Source organism: Falco rusticolus, chromosome 10, assembly GCF_015220075.1.
Source record: "Falco rusticolus isolate bFalRus1 chromosome 10, bFalRus1.pri, whole genome shotgun sequence".
Taxonomy (NCBI): Eukaryota; Metazoa; Chordata; class Aves; order Falconiformes; family Falconidae; genus Falco; species Falco rusticolus.
The window spans coordinates 9,630,147-9,654,581 of NC_051196.1; the positions used below are offsets into that span (position 1 = coordinate 9,630,147).

At 39.7% G+C, this 24,435-nt stretch overlaps 1 protein-coding gene across 2 annotated transcripts in view; it reads right to left on the reverse strand.

The window, feature by feature from the left end:
• GALNT18 (polypeptide N-acetylgalactosaminyltransferase 18) overlaps positions 1-23,952 on the reverse strand; it is a 263,582-nt gene extending 239,630 nt beyond the window's left edge. Inside the window, exon 1 of one of the 2 annotated variants that reach the window (XM_037401732.1) lies at positions 23,702-23,952. The gene's annotated coding sequence lies outside the window, so the exon portion shown is untranslated. Of the gene's footprint in view, positions 1-23,210; positions 23,256-23,701 lie in introns of those variants that run through there. The other variant, XM_037401733.1, reaches the window with a different exon arrangement.
• Between the last annotated feature and the right edge of the window lie 483 nt (positions 23,953-24,435).

The following is a 24,435-nucleotide window of genomic DNA, read 5'->3' on the forward strand; positions in this document are numbered from 1 at the left end:
ATTGTCAGTGTTTGCCAGGCTTATCTTGTCCATTTGTCCTTCCAAAATGTTTTTCTATCCAAAACATCAAAAATCACTTTATACTTTAATTGATCTCTGCTATGCTGTTTTATTAGTTTTATGTGCTGGTGTGATTCATTTTTTTCTGGCACCATTACACTGCACTCTTTGCCGCAAAGCTCTCAGTTAATCCATCTCAAGTGAATTGTGTGACCAGCAATTCACCAGTATGAGTAAAAGACACAACATATGGTCCTTTACAAGTGGCATGTCTACAGTTACTCAGAAAACCATTACGTTCTGTTCTTTACAAAGCTGTCATGTGTCTACACCACCCACCCCACCCCCCAAAAGACAACTCTGTCCCTAAGCAACTTCAAGGATCTTCCTTTTTTTGTGTTAAACCTCAGATACGCCGAAGTCGATTTCCAGAGACTGCAGCCCACTCAATCTCTGAATATTTTTACGTTCAGAACCAAAAAAATTAGTAAACACGAAATCATTTGTGATATCTAAAAATCTTGGCTTTCTCAACCCAGTTCTCAGTGCTGTTTTTTCTATCTTTAACTATAGTTAAAGTAAATATATTGTATAATAATACAAATCATTGTACTATGTCAACCAAAAACTGATGTAGCTGAATATCCTATTTCCAAATACCATCTAGCTCTGAACACTGAGGGACAAGACTAGTCCTTTTGACAGGCTTTGCCTGGCAAAGCTTCAACACATTTAATGACTTAAACCCTTCCTGTGTTGGAGGTTGCAACCAAGCGATTGCCTACAATGGCTATGTAAGCAATTACAAATTCACAAATTAATCCCTTTTTGAACCTGTACTTTCTCATACTCCAAAGGAACGTGAACTATCACCTTGCAGTCATCTTTCCATCTGTGATTGTATAGGTCTATGTATGGCTATTGGCTTATCTGGGTCTCATATATGCAGCCCTTTCTCACATGACAGGAACTCCATACTTCAATTACTTTTTGTCCTTTTCTACTTTCACCTTTTTTTTTTTTTTTTCTTTCTTTTTTGAGACGGGATGACACGGCAGCCCAGGCTGATGCATCATTTTGTAAGCTATCTTGTTCTCAAGCTTATTCCTGTTCAGCTTTCTCAGCTGTCACCAAGACTCAAGTTAACCTCAGTGAACTAGTCACAAAGATCTCCTCCTCAGCTGTATACATATAAAACCCAGTAATAAACCAGATGTAGTTTTGCAGGTCTTTCTAGGTGTAGGCTGCCTCACATCTTGCTGTTTCATCAACTTGTCATTCAGGATTATGGCTTCTCCAACTTTTTGCAGTTAGCCTTAGAAATTACTATAGTGAGTATGGTATCCTAACTATTTACGTGCTTGTCTAATCATGTCTACATATGCTTAACAATGCAGATCCCAGCCTCCCCTCCCTATTCATGATTCTCCTTTTTGGAAAATAATGACTTATTCCTATTCTTTGTTCTTTCTGTCTTGATCAGCTTTTACTGCATGAGTGGAGTTTCTCCCTATGCATGGGTATCAAGAGCCTTTGGAAAGCAAACTCCTAGGAAGGCTTTGCAGCCCAAATGCCAATTAAATCCAGCATCAACTGTATCACCACTATTCATATGTTCTCCCAGGTCTCAAAAAAAAAATCAGTAAATAGGTGTAAAGTGATTTCCTTCAATTGCTCCTAACAGAACTATTTATCTAGAGAGAATATGGAAGAAATAATCATCCTCTGTCTTACAGGTACAGGAGAAAAAAAGAGTACTGCAGATTTTTAGGCTTCTTACAAAGATTATTTTTAATTATTTTTTTTCTTTCTGGAGGCTTAGAACTTCATTTTGTTTCAGAGGAATGGATACAGAGGCATTCAAGATCATTATGTCAGAGTAAAGACAGGTAATAAAAACCACTACTGAGTTAAGGGTTGGAACCTCATATGTGACTGTAAACCCAAAACAGAGATTCGAGAGAATGGAACATTAAAGTAATTGTCCTTTTTAATCTGAATTGATGGTTAGAAAAAAATTATTATGTCTTTAGGCTCAGTTTATTGTTCAACCAGAAATTACAAAGAAGCTGGATGATTCTGCTTTACTGGTTTAATGCAAGGTAGGACAGACACCCTTTGAAGGACAATGCTGGTGAAATCAGTTGGTTTAATTCTTCCATTTCCCAATCAACATTATCCCAGTCTTTTTCAATATAAGTTTTGGCCAGATGCCTTTCAGCCAGTGGTCAGAGTAAATGCATAGGACCCTCTGCTGATGTGCTTTTGCCAAATTCATGGCCAAGCATGTAATTCTGCTGAAAGACTGATCCTACAAATTAGAGGCTGTTGAAGTAATTTTCTGGATAACACCTTCTTTCATCAGGTACAGCTTAAGCAAACCACCACTCTATGTTAAAATACCTAGAGTATGTTGGTAACTCATTATCTTTTTTTTTTGTAGATGAAAAAGTCTTCAGATTTAGGTGTGGGTTTGTTTTTTCAGGGGTTTAATGATGTCCAGGAGTAAACTTCTCTGATCCATTCACTGCATAAAGAGGAGTAACAGCCACCTTGAAACAAACAAAAATATTCTTGTGCCACTTTTAAACAAAACTCACTCCACAAGAAAGCTTTCAGTCCAGCTTGGTATTTTAACAACTCTCACAGTATGAAAAGAAAAGAAAAGAAAGGTTTTATTTGGTTGGGCCTGGAATATCACACTAGTCTATGCAGCAAGAACATCTAACAAAAGTAAGCAACATACTAATACTTCCAAAAAACTTTTCTTTCTGTTTAAAGAGACATACACTTATAAAAGTTAGCTAAGTAATCAAAAAGGAAGCCCACAGAGGAAGAAATGGATTAGATCCAAGAGCTGTTTCAACAGCCAGTACAGTACCAGCTAATACAGCTCACCCAGTGTATGATTCAGGAATGTATACATCTTTAGTCCCTCATGTAGCACTCCTGATTTTAGAACTGCTGAAAAGAATATTTCAAAGAATAAACTTCAGACAACTTACAACCTTTCTTTGTTTTTAACTAATGGCTCGTACTCATAAAAAAATATTAAGAATCTCACCTGCAGTTCCAACCAGATTTTTTCCTTACTAAATTACAGTATTCCAGACGGTATACATTTGAGTCATATGCACATACTCTTTTCATGTGTAACAATCACATCTCTTGCATTTTTTTTTTTTTACAGTGGAATACATATGCTTTATGGTCTTCAACATAAAAAAACATCAAGCTTACCTCCTTCAATGTTAGAACTGTTCAAAAGTGTGGAAGTATTGAATTACAACATGGGAGTAAGTTCATTTTTAATGCAGTCCCTTATCTTAACCTATCATCCTTGGGTAAGCTTATATCACTTGCATTTTCAAAAAGCAGGTCAAAAAAGGATTTATGATTAGATTATTAAGAGCAATAGGCTACCATATAACCCCTGGCTTCAATATGTTTGCATCAGTTAGATACAAATTCCTAGTTTACATTTTCAGAATCCGTGGCTCTAAAAAGCACTTTAAAAACACCTTTAATTAAAAACTTGCATTCCTCTGGGAACAGAAATATTTCCTCTGCCATGCCTTCATGAAGCCACAAATCAAAAGATCTCAAGTGTTTGATACAGGCATTGAGAAGTTCAGCACAGATTAAAAACATCCTTCAACACGTTGAAATGAAGCACAAATAAGTTCATGTTTCAAGCAGGAAGATCAAGCATGATGCAATAGTTCATGAATCTGAACAATTCAGATTCAACAGATCTGAATTCTTACTTAAATAAAACCTACACCACCAAAACCTTTGCAGTTACTTCTGAAACTTAAGTGTCTTTGTGTTCCTGAAAAATCAATCTTCCGTTCTACATCATATCCAGCACAGCTAGCAGCAGAGCCACAATACGCCCAAGGAAAAGGAGCCTTCGAACACTGGCTGAAGAAAAAATAACTACCTACTGAAAAGCTTCCTGAAGTCTGCAATGCAATTTGGATATCTTACATAAAACCAGTGACCACAGCCCCATCAGGCATTAGTTTCAAAAATGAAAAACAGACCATAAGTGAGAATTACTTGTATAAATGAAGAAAGGCCTGAGGGACCTAGGGTTAACCAAATCTCTGGATGGTCCATATAAACAATCAAATTCTCAGTTACTGAGATAATCAAAACCAACTGGGCACTAGCAAAGGGATTTAACAAATCAAAGCAAGTTGAAGCATAAAGTAGCATTCACTTTTATAAAGACTTACCGTATCTCTTTGAGCCTAAAGAATTATAACTGTTCAAAAAGAAAAAAGGCAAGGAAAATACTTTGGTACCTGTGACATAAGGAAATGGACCACCAGTTTCACTGACATTTGGCTCAGATTAAAAGGAGCAGGCCACTGAAGGTGTAAGCATCAAAAGTTGGAGTGAAACCAAACAACATGAGGATTTGAAAGGGAAAAGTTAACATGCAGCTGGAAATATTGCCATAACCGTGTAAAAACCTCTGGATGACAACTTGAGATGATTGTGAGTTATTTGAAGCAAGGAAGAGTATTGCTTCATTGTACTTCTGTAGGTTGATGGTACAACAGGTAGAAATAAAATGCTCTTACATAATTTGGAAGATTTCCAGACTAGAAGCTGGCTTCAGATACAGTCAATTCTAGCCTCCAGTTGTAACATTATTTAAAGCTTAATTTACAGCTTGAATTTTCACCAGCACAACACACACAATCCACAGGCTCTTTAGGCCAAATAAAAGCTTCAAAACTTATTTTGTAACTGGCGCCCAGCAGTTCACTGTCATACAGCTTTTACTCTAAGGATCACATGACTGGATTACAAAAATGCCTAGGCTTTTTTGACCGGAAGGCTACAAGTAAGAACATTTATTTAATTTTTTAAAAAAAAAACTTGTTCAAGTGGTTTCACCCTTCCTTGTATTGTCTTTTCTAGTCAAGTTCAGCAGTAAACAGCACTCACATTGTCATTATGGCAATAGTTCTGTTTGTTGCTAAATTCATACCGGATGTCAGAAAAATATCAAGCTATTTATTCCTTAGTTGGTCTTCAATAGCCTGCACACTAAGAAAAATAGTTGTTTTATAAAACCACCTACTTTTATAAAGCTCAAGACAGGAAAGGGCATGAATTTCTAGTCACCTCTGCTGCTAATGCAGCTCACAGTATGTCCAGTCACAAAATTAAGTTACCACCAATCAGCAACACTACAAGATCTTCTAAAGAAACAAGCAGCTGAATTTTCCCATGTAGGCATCCCAGTTTACCTTCCTGTTTGTTATACTATTTGCTTCATACATGCTGGAACAGTCTCTTCCAAACCCCCTTCTGCCCTACAGAGAAATTCCTTAAAAACATTACTGGCTCCTGGGGTCCAGAACAGAAAGTGAGAGCTCAAGCAACTATTGGAATCCTTCCTGTTATTGAAATACCAAGCACCACATGTTTAAAGAATAAAGTCAGCTACAGATTGATTTTACTATGGAAATTTCATGAGCAAAATTTATTCAGAAGTATAAATTTATGCAGTAGATCTGTAGTACCAATCAAAGGATGGGATCAGAAAGCATCAATCCGTAACAGAAGGGGGTATAAGAGTTCCACAGATTTAAAAAAATTCTATTTTTATTTTTTAGTTACCTCAAAATAGTCCATGTAAGAGACATTGATTCAGTTTTTTAGGTTGCCAGAGCTTTAATGAATTAAATGGCAATTATTGAAATCCAACAACCTGACCAACTACTTATACAAAGTCTTAGAAGATATCCAAATAATTAGTTCTCAGCCACTGAGATGGCATCCCAACACTTTAAAGGCTTCTGTTGCTTATGTTTGCCAATTTACAGAGTTTCAAAAAAGCTACAAGGTAACATGGGTTTAAGAGTAAGGTGCAATCTGTTTAAATCATACCATGTCTCTTTGTCCTTAGCACCTCTTAGTTGTGTATTTTCAGCTACCCAGTTTGATCATGTCAGTTTTGTTAGACAATTTCCTATATAAGATTACATTCCATTGGCTTCTTGCCAAAAACAGACTAGGAAAGCTGAAATCTTCAACCATCAATTAGACCAGTGTAGCAGACCTATCTCCAGGCAACTGCAGTGTGACATGTACAAACAGCACTGTGCTAACACACAGATTTCACTAATTGTAAATACTGCTTCACGTTGAGACTTAGATATCATTATACCAGTAATGAACATAAGCATGAACTGTTGCGTTTAATGCCATCTTCCCAGCAGGAACTCAGGTTAACCTCACCCATAAAACAGTGCTAACCACAACAGCCTTTTTCTACACAATGGGGAGAAGGGCAAAGAACTTCGGCTGAAATAAATCAGCATAGATCTGCTGAAACCATAAAATAATATGAGTTTCTACCAGCTAGCAATCTGAGATCCTTTATTTAATGTCCTGTTCATTAAAAGATTTTCTAATTTGTTGTAGTTATTGTCTCAATCATAAAGAAACAAATTGCATCCTGTAACAAGTCCCTAATAAATGTAAGGTGTCCAAGCTGGCTGCATTTCCAGCTGGTGAGGTAGCCACAAGATATTGCAAAGTCAGTTGTATAGGAATTGCAGAAACAGGTTCCCAGTTGTAGTGGTTTGACCCTGGCTGAATGCCAGGTAACCACCAAAACCACCCTAATACTCCCCTTCTCAACCAGACAGGGGAGAGAAAACCTAACGAAAGGCTCGTGGGTTGAGGTGAGGGCAAGTAGATCACTCAGCAATTACCATCGTGAGCAAAACAGACTCAACTTGCAGAAATTAGTTTAATTTATTACGATTCCAATCAGAATGATAGAAAAGACGACAAAGTTGAATCCTGCCATAAGCCTTTTAACTAGTGGCAACTACTGAACAGACTAGAAAACCTGGTGAGGACTATTCACTAAGGCTAAATAATTTGGATGTTGCTTCTACCTAGGTGCTGATAAAGAGGTGCAATATAGACCATCAATTCCAATTTGTAAAATGTGGAAATTGCAGTAGGCACTGCTTCTCTGTAGCTTGTAAATAGTATCATTATTTTAGGAAGAGAAATTCTGCTCAAGGGTCATGTGTTACTTACAATAGCCTCACACTTTCCCCCAAGGTCTGACTCAGCAAGCTTCTGTTTCTTTCACCAGGGTGTTAGAAAGGTTCCACTGCAAATGCTTCAGAAATAAAGTTAAAGCTCTGAGAATTGTCAATTCTTTTTGAGTCTTGGTGAATCACTAATGCCATGGAAAAGTAGTGTAAAGCGTCACTACTAGTAACTTCCTAACTTAGAACAGCCCTTCCTCCTCCTGCATCTGGGACTTCTCACCTGAAGTCCCTTGAGAACAAGGTGATAATCAAGATTCACATACTGATTTGCATGGTAAACAACCCATACAAAGAACATTTTAAGCTATTGCAGTTGAAAGTAAAGAGCCAAGGGTAGACAGAAGGTGGAGTATTATCAGAAAATTAGGAAAACTCCTCAACCTGTAAGCAAAGGGAAAAAACCAAGGTGCAATAAAAAAAATATATTTAGTATTAACTGTTCACCAGTGACACAAGATACAACTCCATGCTTTGTTTGTTTTTTTCCCTCAAAGGAAGGACCACTGGAAGGACTAAAGAGAAGCATCTAATCTGCTGTTTATTTTCTGGTGATATTAATTTATTTTACTTCCTGCTGTAAAAGACATGGGAAAAAAACCCAATCATGTTTCAATGTAATTTTTCCCCCAGCTCAAGCTATTTCCACCAGTTTTAACTTAGATTTATCTATTGCGTGTCAAGCATTATTTCATTAAAATGCTGTGTTCTGAGGATGACTCATCAGTCAAATAATATTTCTGTAAAATATCTGCAGAACTCAGTGATGTCAAACTGCAGAATACATGGCTAGCTCTGAAGAGCAGTAATAACTCTAGCTGCCATTTTTGATGATAAGAAAAATAGGTAGCCATAATCTGGAAGTTATCATCATTAGGGTTTTTCTTAGGCAGGACCTTCTCTTCACTACACAGCATCTGAACACAAGTTCATCATTATCCATTTCTCTCAGCAGATCTGTTTTCATGCTTGTAAACGCATTCTGATCCATTCTGATAATCAAATGGCATTTAAAACTTGCAGAGTGCAGCAATAAGGTGACTTTGGTGTTTTGTAATAACATGTTGGTAACATGTTTTAAAGCTTGTTTGTAGCAAAGAGAAGAACTTGTGGGACAGGCAGTATTTCTTCTGTGGTGTTAGCAACTTCCATTTGTTGCATTTTCCAGAAAAGTAAAACTGACATCAGCCTATAATAGCTCTACCATTTTGAAAGTTCAATTGCAACATCCTTTTTAGGCGGCCTGACCATAGAAGTTAAATGCCCTTAATTCTTCAAGGGCAATATAAATGCCAAGCCCCTCAGAAGACTTTGAAAAAAGTGAGCCAGTCCTCCTGGACTTAACTTTTACTGTATTTTTTCCTTGTTATTTTGTCTTCTTTTCCTTAAAGCGAAACAACTTAATAGCTGTGACTAATGCAAAAGGAGGAGTAAAAGCAGAGTGCCACAAGCTTCCTTCACTAAAGCGTGTTTTCCAGTTCTCTGTGTCCGGTAAAAGAGCCCAAGAATATTTCTACAAAGCCAACACTGCTTCATTATTTTTGTTTAAATGAGGCAATATGTATCAATCCAGCAACAAGAAAGAAAAAGTTCTCTTTCTCCTCTGACTTGTGGGTATATGCAATGAAATAGCTTACATCTTGGCTATCGGATAAAAATTTTATCATTAGCACTGTCACAGGGAGACAAAGTATCACTTTGTTGATCCAAGGCTAGAGAATATTACTAGCTGGACAACAGGGAGCCAGAAATATTTCAAACTAATTCATGTCTACTGTTAAGAAGACATATTTATTCAAATAATTAGAAAAAAAAAAAGAATTAAAAAAGAGGCCCAAATAACTACATTATTTCTTTAAAGCCATTAACTTCAGGCAACCTGCAGCACAAATACAATTAATAGCTCATTGAGAACTATTAATTACTTCCCTGAGACAATTTCAACAAAGATAGAAAACATTAGTCTCAAATCTGATTTTAAAGCCTTTGCCTAAAAACTAGGTGTGGATTTAGTGTTTTGGGTTTTTTTCCTCAAGCTTTTCCACAGAAAGCATTCCTTTCTGTAGGAAAAGGCATTTTAAATAAAAAAATAATAATAATAATTTATTACCACCATGTTAACTTACAGGTTTTTTCCAGTTAAGTGATACTTTTAAGCCACACTACTTTTAAACTGCTTGACATTCTTACAGTGAATTAAAAAAAAATCAGTTAAAGAACATACTTGTTTGCAATAAAGAAGAAAGAATCTATGGACTAGTTTAGAAAGAAGCTAGTTCAACAGCAGGTTCACAACTCTGTAGGATACTAACAAGGCTTCTTGTAACTGTAGTAAGTCTATCACACTTTTAAAAACAAAAAACAAAACAACAACACCAGCAGTAAAAAAGAAAAAAAACCCACTCCTTTCCTGTATCTCAAAACCAATGCTTTTAGAAAATAACTTAAACATTTACTTCCAAACTTTAAGCCATCTTTAATGGATATCCTAAATCAAGACATAAGATGGCATGCGATTCATACCCATCTTCATGAACCAGAAATAGAGTATCTTTTGTATCAGATAGGCTAAAAAGTTATTTCACTGTTTCTGTGTTGGAGAACATTACAAAGTTGAATACCTCTTGTTCTGCAGCTGGAGTTTAATTGGGTTACATAAAGTTTATTTCCTGGGTTTGTTTACTGGGCAAGGAGCTGAATTACAACTCTTACAGCAATACAGCCACGCACAATCCACAGAAGGGGTCACCTTAGGTAATACATGTTCCCCCATACCTATTAATTGTTACTTGATTGCCAAGCAAGGCACCTGGGTCAAATAACTAAAGTAAAACCCTCCCCAGCCTGTGTGTTGGTCTGTTCTTCCCTAAAGATGGCACTGCCTCACAGAGAGATTAATGATCCTGCTTACTGCTTTGATCAACAAAGTAGGCTCCTCTCCCTCAGGCAGCAGAGGTTCAAACAGCTCAGCTTAGTTTCTGCTATTGACTTAGAGAAGGAGCATTATATAGCCATTCAGGGCACAAGGATAAGACTTCCTTAAGACAGAGCTTACAGCTAGAAGAAAGAAAAAAAGGGCAAAGCTTCTCCTGATTTTAGACAGGATTTTAGGGAGCACTGAAGTTTGATGCTGCAGTAGGAAAATATACAAAACCTTGTTAAATGGGCCTATCTCAACAACTGCTGAGGAAAAAAAATTATCCCTACAATAGAGAAAGGCTTTATTGAGGTCTACAGGCAACAGCAGAAACCCCAGAAGTATTTATAGAGGTATAAAGGGTGTTCATGGGACAAGATCAGGAACTCCTACAGCAAAACTCTCATTAAAGTAAAGAACACCCCCCCACCCCCCTTTTTTTCTTTAATATACGGGAGAGCAATTAAGAGGCACCAACTACAAGAATTAGAGAGAGAGATAGTATCAAGATCAGAGGAGAGAAAAGATCTTCTTACAGACCATGCAGGTGCACATTATGCCAAGATTCAGTCCACACTGGAATATTCAGAGCAACAAAGCAGTGAAGTTTGCTTGAATCCTCCAGTGAGCATAACTATTTGAACAGAGCTAGACAAGTTTTGCCTTGACTGTACTGAGTGGGGGAAAAGAAGGGCAGGGGTTGTGAATGATTTTTTTTGGTTTGGTTTTTGGTGGGGTTTTTGGGGGGTTTTTTGTTTGATTTTTTTTTGAGGGGGAAGGAGAAACCATGCTATTTTATGACAGCAATCATGGCATATTGGAATAACCCTACAAATTGCAACTGCTGTTGCTCTTGGCAGATCCATAATATTGGCATGAACAGAATCTTTTATGCATTGTTTACTATTGTCCATCAATGCTGCTAGGTGGATAGGTTTCAAGAAATTGTGGAACACTACATAGGGTAAAATTCTTACACAATGATTCTTAAGGCTGACACAGCCTTGTTAACCTGAATGGACCATACTGATCCTAAATTAGTGGACATGTTCCCCCTCTGAGTGTGAGCTTTTATGGAAGGGTGGAAGGAGCATCAGCAGAAACACCCCGAACCGTAGAGATCATAGTATTTTAGAGCAATTACGCCACCCAGTATTCTAACATTTGTGACACTATTCTGAGAGCACTCATTGAGAGTAACAGGGATGAGCGGCCCCAGCTCATGATCCTGCCTCAGCCACCACTTACACAGGGCCCTCTCCGCAGAGCTGCCGCCAGCAGGTCAAGCCCCGGCCCGTGCTGGTGCCCGGGGTCGTCCCTCCCTCGGTGCAGGCCCTTACCCTGCCTTTGCTGAACCTCATGAGGTCCCTCTCCGCCCAGCTCTCCAGCCTGTCCTGGTCCCGCTGAATGGCAGCGCAGCCTCTGGGGAACCAGCCGCTCCTCCCAGGTCTGTATCATCAGCAAACTCGCTGCGGGCACGCTCTGCCCCTTCACCCAGGTCATGATGAGTAAGTGGAACAGGCCTGGACCCAGCACTGACCCTGGGGGGCACCGCGAGCTACAGGCCTCCAGCCAGGCTCTGCCCGCTGATCACAGCCCTCTGAGCTCTGCCATTCAGCCAGTTCTCAATCCACCTCACTGTCTGCTCATCTAACCCACACTGCCTGAGCTTACCTGTGAGGGTGTTGTGGGAGACAGTGTCCGAAGCCTCACCGAGGTCAAAGTAGACTACATCCACCGCTCTCCTTTCATCTAGGCAGCCAGTCACTCCATCATAGAAGGTGATCAGATTGGTCAGGCATGATTTCCCCTTGGCGAATGCCGAGTACTACTCCTGATAACCTTCTTTTCTTCCCCAGGCTTAGAGATGACCTCCAGGATGAGCTCTTCCATCATCTTTCTAGGGATGGAGGTGAGGCTGGCCAGCCTGTAGTTTCCTGGGTCCTCCCTCCTGCTCTTTTTGAAGACTGGACTGGCATTGCCTTTGCTTCAGTTCTCAAGCGCCTCTCTTGTTCTCCACCAGCTTTCAAAGATGATGGAGTGGCTTAGCAGTAACATCTGCCAGCTCAGAGTTTCTGTTTCCCTTTACTCTTCAAAAAGAGGATTTCCCTTAAAATTCTTGATCTGCTCCTCTCTCTGTTTGTCCACTACCATTAAGAATTCCCCCAATATTTTAGGAGTTTTAATGAGTTCCAGCCAGACAGCTAAATCAGATAAAACCTAACTATAGCAATTACTATGTCGAGACATAAAAAAACCAAAACAAACACACAAAAAACCCAAACCAAACGACAACAACAACAACAAAAAACCCAGGGAAAACCTCTCAAACCCTGCAACTGCAATTATGTCACTACTTTGATTCATTAATTAGAAGAAGCGCTGAAGCTGCTATGATTTCCATCTTCTTACTTGTGTCACTGGCAGTAGAAATCTAGAACCCCTACTGTAATTTTGCTAGATGCCATTGCCAAAAGCTGCATTTTTTTTTCTTCCTGCTAGATAAATATCTAGCAGAGCTAGAAGATACAGATGGAGTCTAAAGGAGGCTTAACACCACCAATTCATGCATCACTGCTGTTGGACTTTGCTGAGCATTTCACTAGACTGCTTTCTTTCCAGTAGGCTAACACAATGAATCTGCATCAGAGACCAATAACTTCATTAACTGGTTGAAGCTGGTTGGGTTGGAACATGAAAGATTTGGTAAGACTGGAAATTAGAGGGTATATATTTACACAGTTTTCTCCGAGTGAAGCAGAGTTCATTCACCAAGAAACTTAATAGACAGTAAATTTTATCACATCTATTCAGAAAAAAAAAAATCCAAACATGTTTAGCTGACAGCTCAAGTATGAAGAAAGGGATTCTGCAATCACTAAGCTGCAAAATTACTCAGCAATCTAAGGTTACATGTTTGTCCTACACTGCTTACAAGAAAAGTCTTAATCTTGTAGCATTTTCTTTCCCAGAGGGCAGTTTCCGCTAACTACATGTAAACATAAAATCTATGTATGCTGGCTGTAAACATTGTTGCTTTTCTCTCCTAGTTTGTCTGACAGTTAGAGAACTGCAGTACTATTAAACCTAGGATTGCTCAGAAACACCGAAGAACCTATTTTAATGGAATGCCCTTTCAGATCAAGCCTGTAGCATCACAGATTGAACCATGACTTTCTTAGCTTTTTACATACTATGTTGCTTTTGTGACACTGAAGCTTGCCTTCTGTGGCTATTACTCCTCAAACAACAATGAATTTACAAAACTTGCATGGAATTAGAACAGGAAAAACACATGACTACATCAAAGTTACTTACAAAATTAGAAGTAGCTTCCCTAGTGTTTGTTGTATTTGGTATCCTATTCATTCAGGCAACAAAGCACTCATTTTTACTTCCACTTGCCACAAAGATTATTTCTGTTTTGAGTGCCCATTTACACTGTAGAACAGGTCCAAAGATACAGAGTATGCAGCTCTTTGTTCCTCGAACTAATTTTATGCACACAGTAAGGACTGACCCTAACTGACAAATCCGCATTGCTCAACTTAGTTTTCTTTACCCTTCTTGTTTAAAGGAAACAGAAAAATTAACATGTCACTCAGATTTCAATCAATTAGATTTCTCTCAGTGTTGGTTTTAAGACTCCCCCCTTTCCATTCCCTCTACAGTTTTTGACAGGCATCATAGGCAAAACAACCCAGAAGACTGTTAATAAGAATCTCAGCTTCACAAAAAAAACCCCTAAAAGACTGTCTTTTTCCATATTGTGAAGTCACTATGATACAGAGATGACCCATAATAACACAAGCAAAAAATGCAAAGGGACTTCTCTCGGTAAGAGAAAATTTTCCGTTGTGCCAGGGAAGACTTCATTAGTTCCAATTAACATGTGTGCTCATCATAGACCCACAGTGCAGACTCTTGTTACTTGCACTGCATGCATGTCCATTCAAGTATGTTGAGATTACTTCAGCGCTGCTGTAGCCACAGCATATGGGAAAAACTGACCCACTACTATGTGGTTGTTCTGTCTCAGATCCAACAGAGCCAGGTTGCTTTATGTTTTCAGCCTACAACAAATTAAGACTTTTCAGATACAATGGCTTAAGAGTTAAAGTTTGATGAGCCCTTTGGCACATTTTAACATGAGCTGCTGGAAGTCCCCCTTTCTTTCAGAATTTTTATTACAATTGTGGACGTCTTTTCACCATTGCATATGCAGTTCTAGACAAAAAAAAATGAACCAACATTAGCCACAAAGTTCACTTGAATAATGAGAAGCTGATGAAGCATGAGTCAATATTATGAAGTTCCAGTTTGCAAGAACAGTATTTAGCAATTTTTTTTAAAGAAAATTTTATAGCTTGCTCAAAATTGACAGCATATACTGTTCTGAAATTTTCCCAGTAGAATCAATTGCTTTTAATGTTGCTAAACCTGTCCTCAATATTATGCCTTAAAAAACAGTTTCATCAAGAGAGTCCAAGCACTCTCCAGGAAAGAAAGTCCCCTGAAAGTCTTGGGTTCCTGGCCTCCTAAGAGCTTGAAGCTTATAGCAGTGTTTACAGTTGGATCCAGCACCAGCAGAACACCACAACTGGTCTTGGTGAATGACCTGTAAAAGCACTGATCATTACCTGGAATGTTTGTTCACGGTCAGCTAAATTCTCAGTAAAATAATTTCAGGATTTGACTACTTAGTGTTGTTACCTTATTAAGATTTCAGCAAAAAATTGACTTTTCTTCAGTAAATTTTAATAGAAAGTCTTCTAAATACCTTCCTTGCACACAGTAATGGGATAGAACAGCAAGACTATGCCATCTTCTAGGATCTTATTTTTGTGTTTAGGTGTCTAAGGGAATCTGATCCTAGCCATCAAGACTTATTTTCTGTAAGCTAGTTTTAATTTTGGCAGCTTCACAAATGAAAACTATTTGGCATTTATCCTCCAAAATGAAATTAAAGCAACAAAATAAAGGAAAACCTCAGTTAAGCCCAGGATAGCTTTAACCATCAAGTATACTACAGGTAACACAGCACACTTGTAAAGCAGAAGTGCATGCCCACCACTTAGCGTGATGACTGCTCGTATTACCATCAATTCCCATCTGCTTTCTGTTACCGCACTATGCTATCCCATGCTGAGTGCAGACCTGTATAATACATCAGTTCAATCACAGAACCATGGCAGCACACTGTGAGCTTTGCATGAGGAAGCCAGCCTCTTGGGAAATGAGCAGGTGCCTCATTCATCCAACGTCCAATGCCTGATAAATCAAGTCTTCAAATGCTGCCCCATTAACACATCTCACATGCTAATAGCCTTTAGTTATTCCTTGCTAACATTCAGAATCCAAATCAATATACGTATCTGTTTTTTGTCATAAAGCAGATCTTACCACACCAGTCTTTAGAAAGGCAAAAGACAGAACATACCCCTGCTTCCCAAAGACTTCTATTCACAAGAACCATCATTGCAGCGTTGTGCTGCTGCTTCACCTCAAAGGTTTCAGGCAAGTTGAACTCTTCTACAAGATAGCCACAGCTGACAATTATAATATCAACACGGACTCCTCCCTCATCCTTCCCTCCCACTCCAAATTAATCCGCTGGAATACCTAGGTTTTGACATTATAATATGGTGATGGCTGAAGTCTATGCATGTACCTTCATTCCTCAACAATGAATTCACTGCAGTGAACACAAGATGCACCTAAGATAGATACATCTACAATTTAAGACAGCAAAAGAGTTTCATTTCCTGCAGGCTGGTAAAGTCTTATGAAAAGATTTTGCCTTTGAAACCAGCAAATGTGAAAAAATGAATACTTAGCAGCCAATAATTAAATACAATTACACATTGACAAGCAAGATGATCACATTTCATTGATGGTTTTTATACAAAAATGAAGACAGAAACCCAAAGAACTTCTCCATTATTATTTTAGTGTTAGACTTGGCACCCTTTTATTAACAGACATTTTCTTCAGCAGATATTAAATGTGATAAATGTCATGTTCTCAAGTTACTGAAAGCTGCTTTTCTATCACTTGCAGATTAAGTTCAACTGATTGTTGGGCAGATGGTGAGAAAGAGGGTGCATAAAGTATTCTTAATACAACTGACACAGATCATACTTTTCAAGCAGTAATTGAAGCACTCTGATATACCATTTCTTCATCCAGGGCCATCTAACAAAGAGGGTTTCTTAGTTACATTGATGATGGCTCCCTAGTAAACTGTATTGCAATTATAATGCAAGTCACAGAAGTCTATTTTAAGATTCTTTGCTTTTATTACAGTACATATGGAGAAGGTTCTCTCATGACATTTGAATAATCTGTCTTCATCTAGCAGGTGTGTTTTCCTTTCAGATTTTTATTTTTTATAACCTCCCGAAAAATAATCAAGAGAATTGGAAGAGAAAGAGCTAGAATTAAGCTGATGGGCATATGTGATATGTTTAACAGTGCCCAAGAACAGTGCCATACTGAAAAAAAAAATAATAAAGCATTACAACCCACACTTAATGGCAGAGCAAGCAAATCAAGTGAGAACATCCACACATTCTATTTTCAGGTCAGCACACAGCTCCTGTACTCCACTCCTTCTTGTCGTAACGGTAAGTCTAAGAGTTGAAGCAACCTTGGTATCATTCACTACTCCAGCTAGAACCTGGCTTCTGGTTGCAGAGATCAATTTAAACCAGAACAACTGAGATGCATGACTTCACTGCCTTGGAGGAATACAGTTACTATCAGACACGTTTCCCCTTCAGACATGCAGTGAAATAATCCTATCACGTGCAGCTAATTTGCATTCTTCAGGATCTTAGAAGCATTTGGCATTTTTTTCTGACAAGCATTTCAGAAGTCAGTGAACAGGTCCCAGCTGAAGAAATGTTTCAAGAAGCAACAGATGTAGCCCACATTCTGATACAGTATGTGTGACTGTTACCAACTAGTTGTGAGGCATCTTGTTCAAAATACAACTCATTGTGTGGTCCTTCTGCAAGTCCCCTGCAACTTCATGGTTCAAACTGACAGAAACAGAAAGTAGGAAAAAGAAAGACAGCTTAGAAAGCTCTGAAGAAACATGAGCTTAGCTGGGCTAAGGGAATATACCACAGTTTCTCATATGAATCTAAGCCAACTTGATGACATTCATTTCAAATAATCTCACATTCAGCTTTATGACAACCTGTGACCTCCAGGCCTTGCATCAGTAGGTGGTTCAAGTAGGCTGAATAAGGATAAAAATCCATAAATGATTTGATTTTTCCAGCTCAGAGCTTTGGCCATGTGCCCAGTAAGCTCTCAATTATTTTAAGTCATTCAGTTACAGCAATGAAAATATCTCCTCATTAATAAGATAAGAACTAGATGTTTAAGTGCCAGTTTACAGTGTTAGGAAGGACAGAATATCACCAATGTACTGACAGGGGAAACACTGGAAACCAACCTCTGCGCCTCCTCTGAACATGATCAAGGTGATCTTACGAATGTTCAAAGCAATGAGACTGAACAGACCATTTGGGCTCAAACATACTCACTTCCTGAACCAGTGGAGGACTTGATTGTACCTGTACTGTTAGCCAAACTGACATAAGTGGATTCACTCCTTCAAGATAAGGACACTATATGCATGGTAACCATCATTATCAGCAGCACTACCAGACATGGTGGTCAGGTTACTAAGAACTAGGAGAACAACAGCATGAACCTCTCATAGGGAATCCTTGAATTTTTTCATGCTTAATATTTTGTACCAGTGTTGGGAGGGGGTGTTAAAAATCTGTAGACATCTTGCATACTGTAGACCCTCCTTCTTCTCTCACTTTTGCACTGCCTACCTTTGCAAGACAACCATTGTGCCTTTTCTACAATCTCTGTGTTGCTATTCCGTGCCAGATTTCAAGTGATTGAAAGGCATGCTTCTACCTCAATGCCATATATATTTATTTGATGCCAGAGGCAGTATGGACTTCTTTCTCTTCCAGTTTGGGTACAACTTACCTAGTAAGTGACTGTAGCTGCAGGATCTTAAAATTAGCCTCCTTCCAGAGATGGTCTTAGGCTATTCCTAGATGCACTGTTTGACACTTGTGCACTTGCATGACTTGGTCAGTATGCCTATTGTCTTCTATCTCACAGGTATGTTCAATCATGTAATCATAATAATCTTTAAAGGGATGAAGCCAATACAGAATGAAGAGGCCCCCAAACTTGCAGATTTCAGTGTTCAAGGAAAGGCAAAGCTAGACAACTATTTAGGCAAGACATGCACACAAGGACTCAAAGACCTGAAGATTTAAGAAGTTTTATGGTATGGTTTAGCTAAAACTAAGGACCTGAACACTCACTACATTTTCATTACTATAGGATATTATTAGCTGAAACACAGAGGAAAACAGTGCATTCTTTATAAGGAGTCACACCTGCCACCAAGGTAAAAACACAACTGCAGCTGAAACTGGTATTTGAACAATTAGTTACATAAAACACAGGCACCTGTAAGGAGGTCTATTTTAAGAATGCTTGCTTTAAGAGTGAAGACTTTTAACATGACGTTATCCATGCTTTCAGACAACTCCAGTTTCCCCTCATGAAGAAAAGCTTCCCTTTACCTCCTGCTTAAAAGATCCCCAAAGATATGTTAATTTTTCTTTCATGTATTATCTGTTCTATCACCACAGCTGTCTTATCTGCTTTTTCCTCAAGGACTGATGCAGTTGCAAATACTTTTCTGCATCCCATGATATATTTTATTAATGCCATCAAACACAGTTTCATGCTTTGCGTTGTTCTGTGGTGGTAGCGGATGTTGCATTCCTTTGTGTAAGTTCTGTAATTTTTCTGAGTTTTGATAAGGCCATTAATCACAACATGACTATGATAATCCAGACTATACTGGTGTCCAAGACAATGCTAACAACAACTGCTCTTTAATAACCATTCTCCTTTGCCTAATATTTACCTGTACAGATTTTCTCTGCTTAGGTAGTAGCCTTTTTTAACAAACTTTGGAGAAGATGAGAACTAAAGTAACACAGTTGCATTTCAGTAAAATTTCTTCTGAAGAGTCAGTATAGGACTGACCTTATGAGCTCAGCATCTCGTTATGTCTTAACTGACCTCACATCCAACTGATAGTTGAAAATATTCAACATCTGGAATACTTTGACTTAAATGATGCAAAGCACTTAAACATTCACAAATGAAAAGGAATATAAACAGCAATGCATTCTTTGCTCCTCTGCATGGTAGCCTGACACTGCAAACCATTTGCTGACTGCAAGTATCTGTGCTCCTTGCTAAGCAAATGCTGGCTTCTTTCAAAACAGCTTCTGAAAGGTCAACACCTACAGAAATCACCTTGCAAAAGGTCAACACCTACAGAAATCACCTTGCCAAAAGCACAACTGAGCAGTATTTGGGAGGCTGCTCTTCTTGTTTCATGTTTTTCTCTTCATTTATCTCAAAGATTTTGGGTTTTGTACTACTCCAATTGGGTACTGAGTACTATTCAGAAGTACATTTCAAATTTATGTATTTTAATATTTTATTCTGCCTGTATACATATCTGTATATAAAGCACAGGCACTGTTACATATGACCCTCAAAAAAACAAGGAACATGGTATTGGGAAAGAAAACACAGGCTGAATCAATTTCCTTCTTGCAGCCATGGTTTGCTTCCTTTGTAGCACCTACAGCCTCCTTTATTTTAGATGCCTGAAGTACAGAGATTTCTCATCTCTAGATAAAGTGCACTACAGCACTTCAGAGGATTAAACCCCAGCAGATGTTAACTGCAGCAGGGTACAAAAGGAACCCCTTACATCATACTAGCATATAGCCAGCCTACCACAGGAGATCATCTATGAGTAAGGCAGAACTCCTGGAACTCTAAGTGTTTAACACATCATGTCTGAACAACTTGGGTCCAAACAAGTCTTTGACTTAGTACCTGTCCTCTACAGCAGCCAACAGCAAATAGCCCAGAAAGTATGTGGAGCACACAACAGAGTATATTTTCTCTAAAATATTGTTCCAGCCTCTAGAGGTTTACAGTAGGCAGAGTTCCCGAGTCAAAGGTGGTGCTCTGGTGTCCTACAACCCTGAATCTCCCAGAACTACAGGAAATTATTAAAGTAACCTGGAATGTAGAGAAGACCCAACCCTTGACAAATGAGCTCAATGCAGATGTACAGAATAGCTTTCCTCCTTAGTTGTTTCTTTCTCCCAACCTTCTACCACCTGATGCATCTAGTTGTACTAGGGGATAGTCAGCAAGCACTCTTTATTGACCATCTCAGTCACCTCTCTTCCATTTTAGTCTGATTAACCATTGTTTGACAGTGTCTAGGGCAGATAACACATGTCTGAATGTAGCAACTGCCTACCCCAGGGTATGCGTATCAGCAATTTTTCTAGAACTGGTACCTGTCTAACCCAACAATGAGTGAGCTCAGGAGGATTTCTGGCAGACAGTTCTCAGAGTCAACCTGATGCAGTCAGCCAGGGTGAGACTGTATGGTGACAAGCAGTAACAAAAGCCACAGCAATTAAAAGCTGAGATTCTATGGAATGGTGTGGATTTGACTGCTCTGTAACCTGGCTACTACTTCATATACCAGGCACAAGGAAAACAAGCTCCCCCCATCAGGGGATGAGTATAAGTTACATTGCAATCTCAGGTACTAGTTTACAAACAAAGCTATGGTCTACCTTTTTGAGTGTGAAAATGTGTGGGTTTGCAGGTACAGCATCAGCTATGGGTTTATAGCAAGACAAGAAGTGCACTCATGATGTACAGTTATCACATAAGTCTGTAACAGTCAAGCAACTTCAGTGCTCTCTTATGAAATATTACAGCTTACTGTGCTTGGAAACGGACAATATATAGTTTCCTAAGTTTCAGTTAACTCTGTTACCCCACGTTTAATTTGTCTTCAAGGAGCTCCCTAATACCAGCTCATTTTAGAAGTTTCCAGATAGATGGCTTTGGTTTTGTGGAAGGGAAGAAGAAAACATGTTTGGTTTGCTTCATTACACAACAAAACTTACTATTAAATTGCTTTTTGACTATAGCGTTCACACATAATATGCCTAGTGTTTAATAGTACAACAGTTAAAACACAGATCCTGCTCTGGCTCTCTTATGGCTGTGATTCTGTTCTTAGGCAGCCGTAAGTACATTAACTGTGTGACTGGAAAAAGGATTAGGTGTTCTGCCTGTAAAAGAGTAAAGCATGGCCTTCCTGCCACATTTCATGAAGCTATCTCTTTGGTAAAGTTGTAAGTAATATTACGACAGGCTTAAGTTACTCCAAGAGTAAGTGATTCAGAAGACGGGGACAGGAATCACCTGGACCTAGATGCCAAAGAACTGGGCATAACACACCAGGGAAGGACTCTGATCCAAACATTGCTATTCTTTCTGTGAAGCTTCAGTGCAACTATTAGAACATAATATCCATATCTATTTGGATACAGTAACAGGAAAACCAACTTAAAAGATGGTAGGTGCAATTCTGCAAGAAATACAGGAAATTATTACAGTAACCTGGAACATAGAGAAGATCCAACCCTTGACAACTGCTAGGTTAACCAGAATCAAGATGTGTTCCATACTGTTATTCCTCTGGCATATTAACCTTGCTAAGCATTCATACATTTTGGAAATCTGCCCATCAGTTGTGCAGCTCATGCATTCATTAACAGCAACAACATCTAAAAAAGAGAGAGAAAGAAAACCCGGAGCATATCCTTTTATCTGGAACAGTCTAAGTGTTTATGATAGCAGAGCACTCTTTCTGGAAGTCAAATCACCAAAAGCCATACAGAATCAGGCAGAGATTGCCATGACTTATCCTCCTCTCACTTCCCTTTCAGAATATTAAAATGTGCTACTTAGAACTATTTCTGAAATTTGGGAAAAGGGAAGGGTGAGAACAGAACTCAGAAACCTTTTCTGTTCTGAGATCTCATCCTGAGGTACCCACACAAACTATGAATAAAACCAAGAGGATCGCATAGTGACAGAACATGGAAGTCCTAGAACATAGTTTTCTGAAAATAAGCCAGATTTATTCCAACATAAGACAGAATTAGAAAAAAGGCAGATGGCCAATTGCAGCACCACTGAAATTCCAACAGCTTGTTTTGAAATGTTGAGTTAATTCTTAAAATGAGGTTTTAGAGTTGGAATAGATTCTCTAGGGATGACAGGAAACTTGGTTCAGACAGCAACTCAGATTAAATTGACTGGACACCATTAGCTAGCTGCATTTTTTGGCATTTTCCTCACATCAGAAGGCTGCTTTACATGTTCCTCTGGCAGTCATAACTGAAGATTATTTTTTTTAAGCTATTCTCACTTTAGACCAGTTTCTTTTAACAGGCTCAAAAGAAATCCTCACTCTCCTCCCTAGCCCTACCATCCAGCTCTAAAGTTGGTTTTACTTCAGATGTATTAATTCCATAATCTCATTGCCACTCTGCTGTGGGTCCCTACATTAGGACAAGATTCCTCATAAAGACTAAGGCATAACATTAATTTGCTTTATAGGCCATATCTGCATTAATTAAGAAGGTAAGAACAGGAATAAAACTACTACAGATGGAGATGCTTTGCTTTAGTGTGCTCAGTAGAGACAGAATTCAGCCAGTTCCCCATAAGCACCCTGCTTAGGCTGAACCACCTATTAGAACTGTTCCCTCAGAGTCTCTTCTTGTGAGGAACAAACCCTTCTTGGGAGCAAGGAAAACCTTACCTTCCATACCTAGCTTCCTCCTCTCTCAAACCTGTTAAAGAACTAAGAGCAAACAGGATGGAAGTTCTTCTCTCCTCCAGGAAACACTTTTCCCCGACAGACAAATTCAAGCTACTCCATAAACCACCCCGGGGCGCGTTGATACGACCATGTCTTAGTGTAAGGACAAACAAGACAGGAAAGCCTGGCTTTAAAGCCGTGATCAAGTGCTTTTCATGGCTCTTAGAAACTGAAGCACTTATGTTTGGCAAGCCCTTCAAAAGAAGCTTGCTTGCAGCTTTAAGGCAAAGGGGCATTAAAAATGGAAGCTGAAGGCAGAATCCCTGGCTAGCATCCATACGCAGCTCTTTGAGTTTAACGCGGACTGTGCTCATACACGGTGCAAAAGCACAAAAGCACCGTTCCAGAAGGTCAGACTTACGAAGTTCAACAGGCAACGCAGGTCCCTCCCGCCGGAGCTGCCCGGCGAGACCGGCGGCTCCCGGAGGCGGCTGCGCGGGGCGGGGCGGCCGCCCGCCGGCGCCATCTTGCGGCCCTCATCCGGATTTACCGGAGCCGGTATGAGGAGCCATTGCCAGCGGCCTTCCCGCAGAGCCGCCGGTGTGCGGAGCCGGAGGTGCCCGGCCCCTGCGGAAGGCTGCCAGGCCCCTCAGATCAGGCCGTGCAGGCACGGTACCCGGGGAAGGTGCAACAGCGACGGCAGCGGCCCGCTCCCAGCGCCTGGCTGTGCCGCCTCACGAACCCGCCTGGCGCGCCGCTGCGCGGGAAACTGCCTCACCCGCTGCCTGTCGCCCACTGCACGCAGGGGCCTCCTGACCGCAAAATAGTGCCAACACGTCAAAGCAAAACACTCCACATCCACGCTAAGGGTTAAAATCTTCCTGCCCCCCATTATTTAGCCACATCACCTACCAGCTACTTTTTCAGGTGGTGTGGCAGCATATCTTCCTCTTCCAAAATCACATTTCTCCCATCTTTCTGGGTCAAAAATGTTCTTCTGGAGCTTCAGGCAACGCAGCAGCTTTCTCTCTTCCGAAATCACATTTCTCCATCTTTCTGGGTCAAAAATGTTCTTCTGGAGCTTCGGGCAACGCAGCAGCTTTCTCTCTTCCGAAATCACATTTCTCCATCTTTCTGGGTCAAAAATGTTCTTCTGGAGCTTAAGGCAACGCAGCAGCTTTCTCTCTTCTGAAATCACATTTCTCCATCTTTCTGGGTCAAAAATATTCTTCTGCAGCTTCAGGCAACGCAGCAGAACTTCCGACAACTGTCTTCCTCAAGGCTACCCTCCCTTCTGGAGCAAAAGCAGAGGAGCCTTTCCTCAGGCGTTTGCCTTGTGACAGGTGCAGGGCAGCCCAGAAGGTTCTAGCAGCCGGGGCCCAGGTGGGCCTGAGCATTAGCCCAGCAGCCAGCCACTGCAGGCCCACCTGCGCACCCTCAGGCTCCCCCATGCACATGTGTCTGCATTTTGCTGGATATCCCTAAGCAAACACAAAGCACACAACTTAACTGCAGATGAATGCAAAGCAAAAACAGAGTTGCTTTTTTCTCTAGGGCAGTTGTTGAAGTTAGAACCTTGAGCAAGCCACAAAATGGTTCTGTAGCAATAACAGAGTTTGTACAGACTAAGTGTCATTGACATGGTA